Here is a 14104-nt window from a genome sequence, read left to right as displayed (position 1 = left end):
TTTTGAAGCTTTGTACCTTGTTTGCAATTGTCATTAAGATTTGGAAATTTTGAAATAGATCATATTCATGCTTCAATATTGTTATAGTTATGCTTTTCCTTGGTAAATCACGTTTTAATTTGAAAAAGTTTACTTTAGAAGCTTCTTACCATGTTACATGAATATTATGAATAAACTGAGTGGTTTAAACTTACCTTCCAGTTTTTACTAGTTCCTCTTCCCCCAGTTCTTTGTCTTTGATTCAGGATTCTTTTTCCTTAATATGCACTGGATGTTTCTGCATTAGAAAAATGTTCATAAAGATTATATTGTTGAGTGCCTACTGTTTCTGGTTCTTTGATAGCATGCTTTTTGCTTTTTCTCAGAAAATAACTGTGGTTAGATTGTCATATAGTCTACCACAGACAGTAAGGATATTGTGAAAGAAATTCTGGCTATCTGTGTAGCATGACCTTTCAAAACTGTTTTCTTTGCTGTAAGCATCTCACTTAGCCTTTTGACTGCCACATGACAGGGGAAGTAGTATATAAAAGGCAATATAAATGGCTGCCTTGTTGATCTCAGTACAGTTTTCCAATATAAGAGCTTGCTAAACAGTCACATGTTATCAAATATCATCATTTTGTTTATGTAGAGGATGAACTAGTTTTATGCATTATACACAGAGTACATTTTAAATGTAATTTTTAAAATAAAATAATAGTAAATTATAATTGTAAAAATTGAAATGGAAAATCATTTATGTTACTTTGAAGAAGGATCTAAATTTTTTATTCAGAGTTTTAAGAATTATTAATGAATGGAGATTATTATATACAGCTGATGACTACACATCTACTATTTTTGTGGGCAGAGATTTTAAAGCAACTTTGGAATTGTCTTTCTGTTGTTCCTGAGCAACCAAGAGAGTCTTTAAAACTGTGAAAGGGCTTAGAGAACATGAAGAAGCACCAGTCTGATTTTAAACTTTAATCTTATTTTCACTAGTAGCTTAGCTCTGTAATGTATTTATTTATTCATCAATCAGCATATAGTTACTGAGGTCCTGTATCAAGCACTGTGCAGAAAGAACAGCAAAGATGAAAGAGCCTATACCTGTCATTCAGGAACTCACTATCTAGGTTTCAGCAAGGGTGGCAGGAATGGAGATGAGCAGGATCACAATTCCTTGCTGTAGATGCTAATGTCACTTCCCTCCTAGAATCTAGAGTTAAAGACAAAGGTGATAAGGAGAAGTAGTTAGGGGCACGAGGGTGGTCAGGATTCTTAGGTAGGAATAGAGGAGAAGAAGCAACTGTGGGTGATAGCAAAAATCTAGAACTTAGGTTTATCATTAACACTGAGGTCATAGTCACAGTAAAATGGGGAGTGGGTTCCCATCAAATGGATTCTCCACGCCAGATGCTGCCGAGGGGCTTTAACATCTGTTATTGCTGTTAATCCATTTTTAAAAAGTGTGAAATTTAGCATCTATACAGAAGAGCACATGAGAACTTAAATTTATAGTTTAAAGAATGATGAAAAATGAACAACTCTGCATAACAGCCAGATCAGTAATAAGTGCCTTCTTCGATCATATCTCCCTCCCTCTCCCCAAGCTATACTTTGCTGAAATTTTTGTTATTTTTTTAAGCTTTTCTTTATAATTTTACCATCTCTGTTTGCATCTCTGAACAATATTTGACTTTATGGAATCAAATATTCTTTTTTGATTTTACATTGTTAGTACGGTTCATTCATGGTGATGTGTATAGCTGTATTAATTTCCTGTATTGTAAAGTATATAATTTATTGATCCATTCTATTAATGCACATTTAGGTTGTGCTTAGTTTTTGGATACTGTGAAAAATTTTACATTGAATACCCATGTACGTGTGACAACCTTGGATAAGAGTTTTTCTAGGATGTATACCTAGTAATGGAATTTTTTTTTTTCTAATTTTATTTATTTTTGGCTGCGTTGTGTCTTTGTTGCTTTGTGCGGGCTTTCTCTAGTTGCGGTGAGCAGGGGCTACTCTTCATTGCGGTGCGTAGGCTTCTCATTGCTGTGGCTTCTCTTGTTGTGGAACACACGCTCAGTAGTTGTGGCGCTGGGCTTAGTTGCTCCACAACATGTAGGATCTTCCCGGACCAGGGATGGAACCCGTGTCCCCTGCATTGGCAGGAGGATTCTTAACCACACTGCCACCAGGGAAGTCCACTAATGGAATTTTTGATGCCAAACTTCTTGGAAGAGGTTGAATCAATTCATTCTCCCTCCAGCAGTGATCTATGCAATGGTATCTCATTGTGGTTTTAATTTACATTTCTTTGGTGACTAATGAGGTTGAATATTCCACCCCGCCCCATATGTTTATGGGACTTTTGGCTCCTGTGAAATTTCTATTTAATTATTTTGCCCATTTTTCTGTTGGGTTTGTGTTCTTTGCCTATTCATTTTCTCACTGTAGTGTATAAAAATTAATTTATTCGATCAATTTTTATTCACTTGTTTAACATTCTTCATTGAGTCTCCTCTTGTTTTTTGGATGAAGAGCAATACCTTAATGTGGCCTACCAGAATGGAGATTTGGCCAACCCCTCCACTACCATTCTGCCTCTGTTTTCCATCTCTCTGTTCCAAAGGGTAATCTTTGAATTCCTCAAATACTTAAGGTTTCTTAGGTCTTTGCATATGTTCTTTTTCCCTTTGCCTAGCCAGTTTCCTCTTCAAGTCTCTGTTAAAATATCCCCTTCTCTTGGAAAGCACTCTTGGCTCTACTTGCCTCAAATTCAGCATACTTTGTGTCTCTACACTTACTTATGAAAAATAAAGTAATTTTAGTCAGATGGCTAGTCAGGAGGAGAAAGAGAGCTGTCAACATGTTCATTTCTACCAGGGGATTAAAAAATGTATGTGTAAAGTGATAAACAAGGATTAAAGCTGTTGAGTTTAAATAGTGAATGATTTGGGGACATCATAATGTTAGCCTCATCAATGTTGTTGCCCACGCCTCTTCATAATTCCGTTTTCTGTTTGGTTGGAGAAGGGTGATAAGGAAAACACAGTGGTAGAGTACACAGAGCATTGGACTGAATGTAACTGAGGGAGCATATATGAGGTTTTTTTTTTTTTCTTTTTTTTAATTGGAACAGTTGATGTACAATATTATGTTAGTTTCAGGTGTACCACATAGTGATTTGAAATATGCATACATTATGAAATGATCACCAAGATAAGTCTAATAAGCATCTATCCCTATACAAAGTTATTATTGATCCTATTCCTTATGCTGTATATTATATACCCGTGACTTATTTATTATATAACTGCAGGTTTGTACCTTGTAATCCCCTTCACTTATTTTGCCCATTCCTCACCCCCCTTTCTTCTGGCAAACACCTGTTTGCTCTCTGTATCTATGAGTCTGTTTTCATTTTGTTTTATTTGTTTGGTTTTTATTTATTTATTTTTTTTTTAAATTTATTTTTTTTTTAATTTATTTATTTTTGGCTGTGTTGGGTCTTCGTTGCTGCACGCGGGCTTTCTCTAGTTGCGGCGAGCGGGGGCTACTCTTCGTTGCGGTGCGCGGGCTTCTCATTGCAGTGGCTTCTCTCATTGTGGAGCATGGGCTCTAGGCGCGTGGGCTTCGGTAGTTGCGGCACGCGGGCTCAGTAGTTGTGGCTCACGGGCTCTAGAGCACAGGCTCAGTAGTTGTGGCACACGAGCTTAGCTGCTCCGCGGCATGTGGGATCTTCCCGGAGCAGGGATTGAACCCATGTCCCCTGCACTGGCAGGCGGATTCTCAACCACTGCGCCACCAGGGAAGCCCTGTTTGGTTTTTAGATTCCACTTGTGACTGAGATCATGCAGCATTTGTTGTTTCGTCTGACTTATTTTACTTAGCACAATGCGCTCTAGATCCAGTCATGTCGAAAATGGCAAGATCCCCTCCCCCCTTTATGGCTGAGTAATATTCCACTATAGATATAGATATTACATCTTCTTTATCGATTTGTCTATTGATGGACACTCAGGTTGCTTCCGTATCTTGACTGTTGTAAATAATACTGCAGTAGACATTGGAGTGCATATATCTTTTTGAATTAATATTTTGATTATTTTCGGACAGATTACCCAGAAGTGAAATTGCTGGCTCATATGGCAGTTCTATTTTTAACTTTTTGAGGAGTCTCCATACTGTTTTCCAATAATGGCTGCACCAGTTTACAATCCCACCAACAATGCACAGTGTTCCCTTTTCTCCACATCCTCGCCAACACTTGTTACTTGGTTTTTTGTTTGATGATAGCCATTCTGACAGGTGGAGGTGGTATCTCATTGTAGTTTTGGTTTACATTTCCCTGATGATTAGTGATGTTGAGCATCTCTTTAATGTGTCTGTTGGCCATCAGTATGTCTTCTTTGGAAAAACATCTGTTCAGGTTCTCTGCCCATTTTGTAATTGGATTGTTTGTTTTTTGATGTTGAGTTGTATGAGTTTATATTTTGGGTGTTAACCCCTTATTGGATATCTTGTTTCTAGATATCTTCTCCCATTCAGTGGGCTGCCTTTTCATTTTGTTGATAGTTTCCTTTGCTTTGCAAAACCTTTTTAGTTTGACGTAGTCCCACTTGTTTATTTTTGGTTTTGTTTCCCTTGTCTGAGGAGACATACCCCCCAAAATATTGCCAAGACCTATGTCAAAGAGCGTGCAGCATGTGTTTTCTTGTATGAGTTTTATGGTTTCAGACATTTAAGTCTTTAATCCATTTTGAGTTTATTTTTGTATACTGTGTAAGAAAGTAGTTCAGTTTGATTCTTTTTCATGTAGCTGTCCAGTTTGCTGAACAACATTTATTGAAGAGGCTCTCTTTTCTCCATTGTACATCCTTACTTCCTTTGTCGTAGATTAATTGATGTATAAGTGTGGGTTCATTTCTGGATTCTCTGTTCTGTTCCTTTGATCTGTGTGTCTGTTTTTGTGCTAGTACCATACTGTTTTTTTGTTTGTTTTGTTTTGGCCATGCTGCATGGCTAGTGGGATCTTCGTTCCCCATCCAGGGATCAAACTGGGGCCCTTGGCAGTGAAAGTGTGGAGTTCTAACCACTGGACGGCCATGAATTCCCCCATACTGGTTTTTTCTTTCATAAAAATATTTATTTATTTATTTATTTATTTGTTTGTTTGTTTGTTTGTTTGTTTGGCTGTGCTGGATCTAAGCTGTGACATGCCTGATCTTCGTTGCGGCGTGTGGGATCTTTACTGCGGCACGCGGGATCTTTAGTTGCGGCGTGCCGACTCTTAGTTGTGGCATGTGGGATCTAGTTCCCTGACCAGGGATTGGACCCGGCCCCCTGCATTGGGAGTGCGGAGCCTTAGCCACTGGACCACGAGGGAGGTCCCCCCCAATACTGTTTTGATTACTGTAGCTTTATAGTATATGTAGTTTTATTTCAGGGGGCATGATACCTCCAGCTTTGTTCTTCCTCAAGATTGTTTTGGCTATTTGCGGTCTTTTGTGTTCATATGTGGTTTTTAATCATGGCCTTGCAGCTACCTAAACTATGTGTTTGACTAAATTAGTGAAGTCCAAATTGCTATAACAGACTGAAAATGAATAATATCTCAAACATAATAGATGTTTATTTCTTACTCATGGAATAGTCCAAAGTGGATGGTCCTCTTTGGTAGGTGGCTCTGTTCCAGGTGGTTTCTTTCATCTCATGACTCTTTCTTCCTTTGTGACCAGTGGAAGAGGAAAGAGAAGGTATAGGTGGCATACAAACTTTCTTAAACGCCCTAACCTGAAGTGACACAGGTCATTTCCACTCAACATTCCACTGGAGAGAACTTAGTGTATGATCATTCTTACTGCACAGGAGGTTGGAATATCTAGTGTGCCAAGTGCACAGCCACAGTCCCATAACTGTGGAAGGAGATAAGCAGTCTCTGCCACAGTGGTCTTCAGAAAGTCATCTTATTTCTGTAGGTCTTAGTTCTTAATGTATAAAATAAAAGATCTGTACTCAGAAGATTTATAACACACACATCCTACTTCCGTAGTGATTCACATTAAAAGGCACAAGGAAAGTCTTTCTATTGTGTCTCCATTCACCTTCCTTATTTATTTAGTTGCACCGGGTCTTAGTTGTGGCAGGCAGGCTCCTTAGTTGTGGCTCCAGGGCCTCTTAGTTGTGGCTCACCAGCTCCTTAGTTGTGGCAGGCAGGCTCCTTAGTTTAAGCGGCTTGCTGGCTCCTTAGTTGTGGCATTCGAACTCCTGGTTGCAACATGCGTGTGGGATCTAGTTAGTTCCCTGACCAGGGATTGAACCCAGGCCCCCTGCATTGGGAGCGTGGAGTCTTATCCACTGCGCCACCAGGGAAGTCCCTACATTCACCTTCTTATGCAAATTTTAAGGAATATGAGGTGATAAAGCTACTTTTCATCATTGTTGGTTCCTTGTTATCACAGCCAGGCTGCTTATACTTCTGTAACTTTATCCAGGTCCTGGGTACAAACCTCATCATGGTCCTATAGTGAATGAAAGCTTATTATGGGAGATGAAATAATTCTGAGGTTATGTATTTGTGCCAAGTTGTAGACAAATATATTATTTGGTTTTGAAATATTAAATTAAGAACTTGTTTAAATATTCTATATTTTCTTTGGAAAACATAAGAATTTTACATACAAACATCTAATTAAGGAAGCTGACTAGAGCTTGTATCAGTTTGTTCATAAATTTGGATTCTACTTTTCAGTAGTTATGATTTCAAGAAAATTGTCTTCATAGTTTTTGTAACTGAAGTTTGATAGATCAAAGTTGAGTAATGGAAATATACCTCCTTTTTTGAGGGAAATGACACTGGATTACTAGATAAGATTATAACTGGTAATTTAATTTTAGCTTTTGTTTCTCAGTTCCATTTAAATATCAATAGGATTTTGGTCTGAGTGATTATAATTTCAGAGGTTAACTTATTTGCTAATATAATGAAGCTATTTGTATATAGGTAGAAAAGATTTCTTATGAGAAATGCCGTTGAGAAAAATATGTATTTAAGGAAGTGTGTGTGTGTGTGTGTGTGTGTGTGTGTGTGTGTTTCAAGAAACAAATGAGGGCTTCCCTGGTGGCACAGTGGTTAAGAATCCACCTGCCAATGCAGGGGACACAGGTTTGAGCCCTGGTCCGGGAAGATCCCACATGCCGTGGAGCAACTAAGCCCGTGCGCCACAACTACTGAGCCTGCGCTCTAGAGCCCATGAGGCACAACTACTGAAGCCCGTGCGCCTAGAGCCCGTGCTCTGCAACAAGCGAAGCCACCGCAATGAGAAGCCCGCGCACCGCAACTAGAGAATGCCTGCGGGCAGCAGCAAAGACCCAACACAGCCAAAAAAAATAAATAAATTTATTTAAAAAAAAAAAGAAACAAATGAATCAATTCTTGGCTGTAGTATAATTTATTCTCTTAACCTAGTATATCCAATTATCTATTGCTGTAACAAACTATCACAAAACTTAGTGCTGTAAAACATCCATTTTGTTATTCCTTTGCACTGTGGTCAAGAACTTGAACAAGGCACAGCAGGGTAAGCTTGTCTCTGGTTCATCATGTCTGGGCCTTAGATGGAGAAACTCAAAGTCTGAGGGTCGGAGTTGTAAAGGCCTAGTCACTAATAAGTCTGGCTGTTGGTGCTGGCAGTCATTTGGGGTTGGTCAAAGCACCTATATATGGCTCTTAAAATGAGCATCTCACAAACAAGTGTTGGAATAGATAACAAGTGGAAACTGCCAGTTTCTTAAACCTGGGTCTACTAGTGTATTACCTCTGCTTTATTTAATTGGTCAAGCAGTCACCAAATTCAGATTCAAGGGGAGGGAACATAGCCCTCACTTCTTAATAGGAGGAAGGTAAAAGAATTTGGGGGCTTGTTTTAAATTCATTCCAGGTCATTAGGCAGAACTCCTTATCATGTAATTATAAGTCTTTTTGAGCTAGTTTTCCATGCTCTGTTAGATGATTTGTTCTTAAAGCTCTCTTTCATTGCGAATGTTTTAACCAATACATTTTAAAATTCCTTGAGAGTATTCCCTCAGTTTCCACATGATTTCAGTTTTGAAGCTGAGAAGTGATGTCAAATGGACCTCTAATGGTAGCTTTTACTTAAAAATTAGACAGCCTAAAATAAATGGATAAATTTCCAGAAACATACAACCTTCCAAGACTGAATGATGAAGAAATAGAAAATCTAAACAGACTGATTACTAGTAAAGAGATTGATCTGTAACAAAAACCTCTCAACAAACAAAAGTTCAGGACCAGGTAGCTTCACTGGTGAATTCTACCAAACATATAAAGAAGAATTACCAGTCTTTCTCAAATTCTTCCAAAAAATAGAAGAGGAGGAACACTTCCAAACTCATATTATGAGGTCAGCATTACCCTGATACCAAAACCAGACAAGGACACCACAACAAAGGAAAATTACAGGCCAATATCCCTGATGAACATAGATGCAGAAGTCCTCAACGAAATATTAACAAATCAAATTCAGCAGTACGTTAAAAGAATCATGCACCATGATCAAGTGGGATGTATTTCAGGTATGCAAGATGGTCCACATTTGTAAATCAGTCAATGTGATAACACCACACAGACAAAATGAAGGATGGAAATCATGTGATCATCTTAATAGGTGGAGAAATTTGACAAAATTTAACATCCATTTATGATAAAAACTCAACAAACTGTGTATTTAGGGAACATACCTCAACATAATAACGGCCACATAGGACAAGCCCACAGCTAACATCATACTCACTGGTGAAAAGAAAAAGCTGAAAGCTTTTCCTTCAAGATCAGGGACCAAAGATGCCCACTCTTGCCATTTTTATTCAACATAGTCTGGAAGTCCTAGTCAGAGTAATTAGGCGAGAAAAAAAAAAAGGCATCCAAATTGGAAAAGAAGTAAAACTGTCCCTATTTACAGATGACATGATATTCTATATTGTATATAGAAAACCCTAAAGACTTCACCAAAACTATGTTAGAGCTGATAAATGAATCTAGTAAAGTTGGCAGATACAAAAACCAATATACAAAAATCTGTTGCATTTCTATATGCTAACAATGAACTATTAGAAAGAAAAATTAAGAAAACAATCCCATTTACAATTGCAAGAAATAGAGTAAAATATCTAGGAATAAATTTAACCAAGGAGGTCAGAGACTGAAAACTTTAAGACATTGATGAAAGAAAGTGAAGAAGACACAAATAAACGGAAAGATATTCCATGCTCATGATTTGGAAGAATTAATGTTGTTAAAATATCCATTCTGTCCAAAGCAATCTACAGATTCAATGCAATCCTTATCAAAATTCAAATGACATTTTTCACAGAAATAGAACAAAGAACCCTAAAATTTCTGTGGAACCACAAAAGGCCGCAAATAGCCAAAGCATTCTTTTTTTTTTTTTTTTTTTCAAAGCATTCTTGAGAAAGAACAAAGCTGGAGACATTATACTTCCTGATTTCAAACTATGTCACAAGGTTATAGATATCATAAGAGTATGGTATTGGCATTAAAAACAGACATATAGACCGATGGAAAATAATAGAGAGCCCAGAAATAAATCCGTGCATGTATGGTCAATTTATTTATGACAAAGGAGCCAAGAATATACAATGGAACATGACAGCCTTTTCAGTAAAAGGTGTTGGGAAAACTGGACAGCCACATGCAAGAGAACGAAACTGGACCACCATCTTACACCATACACAAAATAAACTGAAAATGGATTGAAGACTTAAATGTTTTAGACCTGACCTGGAACTATAAACTCCTAGAAGAAAACATAGGCTTTAACCTCATTGTTGTTGGTCTTGGTGATGACTTTTTGTATTTAACATCAAAAGCAAAGGGAACAAAAGCAAAAATAAACAAGTGGGACTACATCAAATTAAAAACCTTCTTCAGGGAGTTCCCTGGTGGTCTAGTGGTTAGGATTTGGCACTTTACTGCTGTGGCCCAGGTTCAGTCCCTGGTTGGGGAACTGAGATCCCACAAGCCACATGGCATGGCCAATAATAATAATAATAAAATAAAAAATAAAAAGCTCCTGCACAACAAAGGAAACCATCAACAAAAAGAAAAGGCAACTTAGCAAATGGGAGAAAATCCTAAATGCAGAACGAGTGTTGTATGTGGAAAAAAGGGAACCCTTTTGCAGTGGTGGGAATGTAAATTGTTGTAGTCGCTATGAAAATAGTTGAAGGTTCCTCAAAAAATTAAAAATAGATCTATCATATGATTCAGAATTTCTTCTTCTGTGTATTTGTCTGAAGGAAACAAAAACACTAAAAGATATATGTGTCCCCATGTTTATTGTAGCATTATTTACAATAGCCAATACATGGAAACAACCTAAGTGTCCATTGATGGATAAATAGATAAAGAAATTGTGGTGTATCTATATCTATCTATAGATAGATAGATATAGATACACACACAAAGGAAAATTATTCAGCCATAAACAAAGGAAATCTTGCCTTTTGTGACAACCTGGACGGCCCTTGAAGGCACTGTGCTATGTGAAATAATTCAGACAGAGAAAGAGAAGTACTGTTTGATCTCACTTGTATGTGAAATATAAAATAAGCAAACAAACAATCAAAAAACCCCAAACTCATAGATATGGAGAACAGGTTGGTTGTTGGTTCCCAGAGGCAGAGGAGTGGTGGGGGATGGGCAGAATGGGTGAAGGGGATCAAAAAGTACAAACTTCTCATTATAAAATAAATAAGTTATGGGGATGTAATGTACAGCATGGTGACTATAGTAAATAACACTGTCGTACATTTGAAAGTTAAGAGAGTAGATCTTAAAAGTTCTCATCACGAGAAAAAAAATAATGCCATTTTAGAAATAATGCTGTTTGACGTTTTTGAAACAAAATGTGATTTATTAGATTACCTACAATGTAGTCTTGTAAATTAAATACAGCACAGTATCCAAAAGCCGAGTTTGAAGCATAAATAGATGAAGATTTCAGATTTCTTTGGAACCTAGAAATAGTGACCTATGATGAATTATTATCCTCCAAGCCGCGTAACTCCCAGTAAGGCAATGAAGGGGTTTCATGACGGTGATACTGTGGTGCTACCTCACCATTTCAGGTGAGGTCTCCTGATCCCCAGCTAATACTACTTTCTGTACCACTTTGTGAAGTTTAAGCAGGTACTCCATACCTCCCCTTTTCAATATGCCATCCTCATCTCTTGTGGTTGAGATTCTGTGTGGGTTGAGGCGGAAAACACTGAAAGCAGTCATGTAAGCTTCAGTATTTGTCTTTATTTTACATTCCCCAGCAGTCTGAGAAGGAGCACCTTCTGAATGAAACAGAACACGTACCTCCTCCCACTAGTCTCTCTCAGCAGACCTCAGTGCTCTGGTACACACTGGGTTGCAAACTTCTCCGTTTTATTTTTTTGATCCCCTCCTCCCCCAGTCAAGTGTGTGATATGGCATCTTAAATAGAACGAGTACTTAGTAAATATTTGTTAACTTGCATTCCAATCATTTTTGCTCTCTTCTCTCTTGATTGAGGCCTAGCACTGAGATGACACTCTCAGCCTGCCTCTCCTGATACGTTCTGTAGAGAGAATAGGCAGTGAAAGAAAAGTTGGTACCAGGGACAGATATCTCTTCAATTTTTCCTAGGTTTTTTTTTTGTATTCCCTGTTTAGTGTCGGTAGTAAAGGGGCTGTGAAAACTACACACAGAAGCATTTTGTCATTCATGGCTGGATAGTTTACGAGGAAAATTGGTCTCCAAGGAAGAGTTTTAAAACAGACAAACAACTACCTGCATAGACCAAACTTACACCAGTGTGCAGAAGAGTAATCCTGAAATGGCTTGGGAGAAATGCTAGCATTTTAGGACTCTTTTTAATTTTTACGTTGTACAACTTATGTTCAAAATGACAGCAGACGGAAATAACTAAAAGGTTCAGAGCCTGGGATAGTGCTTTTTCTACAGCTGTAAGCTATTTAACATTCTTCTCATGTTACTGTTTGCCATTCAGATGGCTTTCTGGCACTGGATCAGTTCCTAGATGTTGGTTAGTTACTCACCAGCATCACTACACACTTGTACAGTCTGGCTCATGACTCACTCTCACAGCACTTATATGTGGGTACCCTTTGCTATACAGTCATTGCTGATTATTTGATGTCACTTGTTATAAACAAGTACCAGGATTGATTGACTACCATGTCTTGAATAAAGGTTTGTTGTCATTTAAAAAAAACAAAAAAAACAAAAAAAACCCCACCCTAGTTAGTCTGTTGGTTCCATTGCTACTGGATTGAAAAACAGAAGCAGTTGTCCAGACTATGAAACTTTTGTCTAAAATATGTATCCCATGATAGGTACAAAATTGTATCCAGTAAGCCAGAATTATTTGCTTCACTTTAGTGCTATTACCTAAAATGATTAAAATGCGAAAATGGGCTACACAGAAGTCAGAATTCCTGAGAGATGAGGGAGGGGGTTGGTATCTGGAACAAACATCCAAGGAATCTCTGAGGTGCTGGCAGTGTTCTAATTCTTGACCTGGCTGGTGGTTTGTTTTACAGGAATTCGTTTGTTACTTTTCTGTTTATATATTATTTTAAACAAGAAAAATATTTTAAAATAGAAAGTACTTGCCCATCATGTAGGAGAATTCCCTCAGCTGTATCTTCAATGGCTACAGAAGGTCACCATATTTTATAGTAGATATTAGTAGTAAGTCTTTGTCCTATTAATATGATATATTTAGGAAAATAATCAACCTAAAACATGGTAACTGTCTACCAGTGATTGAAGTAGGTTCAACAGTTAGTTCCCATGCCCCAAATACTATTCATTTGGAAGTGGAAGAGAAGGGACAGGGTGAAGGGAGAACATTGTGGGGGTGAAATATATCTTTCTTGGTAATATGTATCCAGTTAGAATAATTTATTATTTCTTGTTGGTAAGTATGATTGAACATTTAGTTTAGAATACAGGAGAGCAGACTGAAAACTAGGAACACTGAAAAAAGTTAATTAGCATTATTTAATAAAAATTAAATATTTGAATCAAAACCACTTAAATAATTTTAAATTGAGTATCTTAAAGAGGTTAGCAGTATACAATCTATTGGAATAGTGGGGTGATGTGACTTTTTTTTTTTTATAATCTTTGTAGGAAGATTGTTAACATTCTTTAGACCTGGGAATCTGCTGAATTAAATTTTTTCATTAGCCCATTTGGTCTGAAGAAATAATACCAATAATGTCCTGTCTCCACTCCCCATTGGAGTCATTGTTATGGATTATGTATCTAAATTTCTATTTATACTTTTATCTGGCAATAATGACTTAAAAAGTTGTTGGGAATGTGGGAGTTATTTAAAATTCTCTACTATCTTTTAAATAATTCTAATTTATATGACTTGTTTCAAACCTTATTATTTGTTCAGAGATTATGAGTGGAAGGAGCAAGAAAAAGGTAGGGTAAAAAGTATGAGTTGTAGAGCACGCTGTGGTTTGATGTTCCACATGCATTTTGAGATTCACTGCATTTCTAAACCTGTCTTAAAGCATAGACTACTGCTCAGACTCTGCTGCTCTGTGTGACCTTCAAGATTGTAAGTTCTCAGACGATAGGCTTCTGGGATTAGCCTTGACTGATTTTGGAGAGGCCTAAATTCTTACCACATAAAAATCCTCAATAGAGAAAGATACCATACCAGTTAGAAATGAAAAACACTGACACTCCAAAATGGGCCATGGGTGACAAAAATTGGTTTAATTTGATTTAATTTATTTTAAAAACAGAATGTCTTTTATTTGAATACTGAATACATTATGTTAGTACACAGAGTATGCTGAGAATGGAATTTTTTAAGGAAAAAATAACAGCAATACAATTAAAATGGAAAAAACGTAGTTCCTAATAATTTTTTAATATAACATGAATGACAAATAGATATGTCAGCATTCTGTGAAGTCCACTTAGGGCATTACATTACCTGATAAACTGTAGAAAATTTAAATTTACTGCAGATGAATATTTGGAATTGGAATG

The 14104-nt window shown here is 37.2% G+C and overlaps 1 protein-coding gene across 3 annotated transcripts in view; it reads left to right on the top strand.

Annotated features, from left to right (window-relative positions):
• The window catches only part of PIK3CB (phosphatidylinositol-4,5-bisphosphate 3-kinase catalytic subunit beta), a 195865-nt gene that overhangs the window by 54512 nt on the left and 127249 nt on the right, over positions 1 to 14104 (top strand). The gene's annotated exons all lie outside the window — the stretch shown is intronic.

This window comes from Eschrichtius robustus, chromosome 6 (assembly GCF_028021215.1).
Source record: "Eschrichtius robustus isolate mEscRob2 chromosome 6, mEscRob2.pri, whole genome shotgun sequence".
Lineage (NCBI taxonomy): Eukaryota > Metazoa > Chordata > Mammalia > Artiodactyla > Eschrichtiidae > Eschrichtius > Eschrichtius robustus.
Note: the sequence above shows the minus strand (reverse complement) of the source record. Positions and strands in the feature narration are given on the sequence as shown.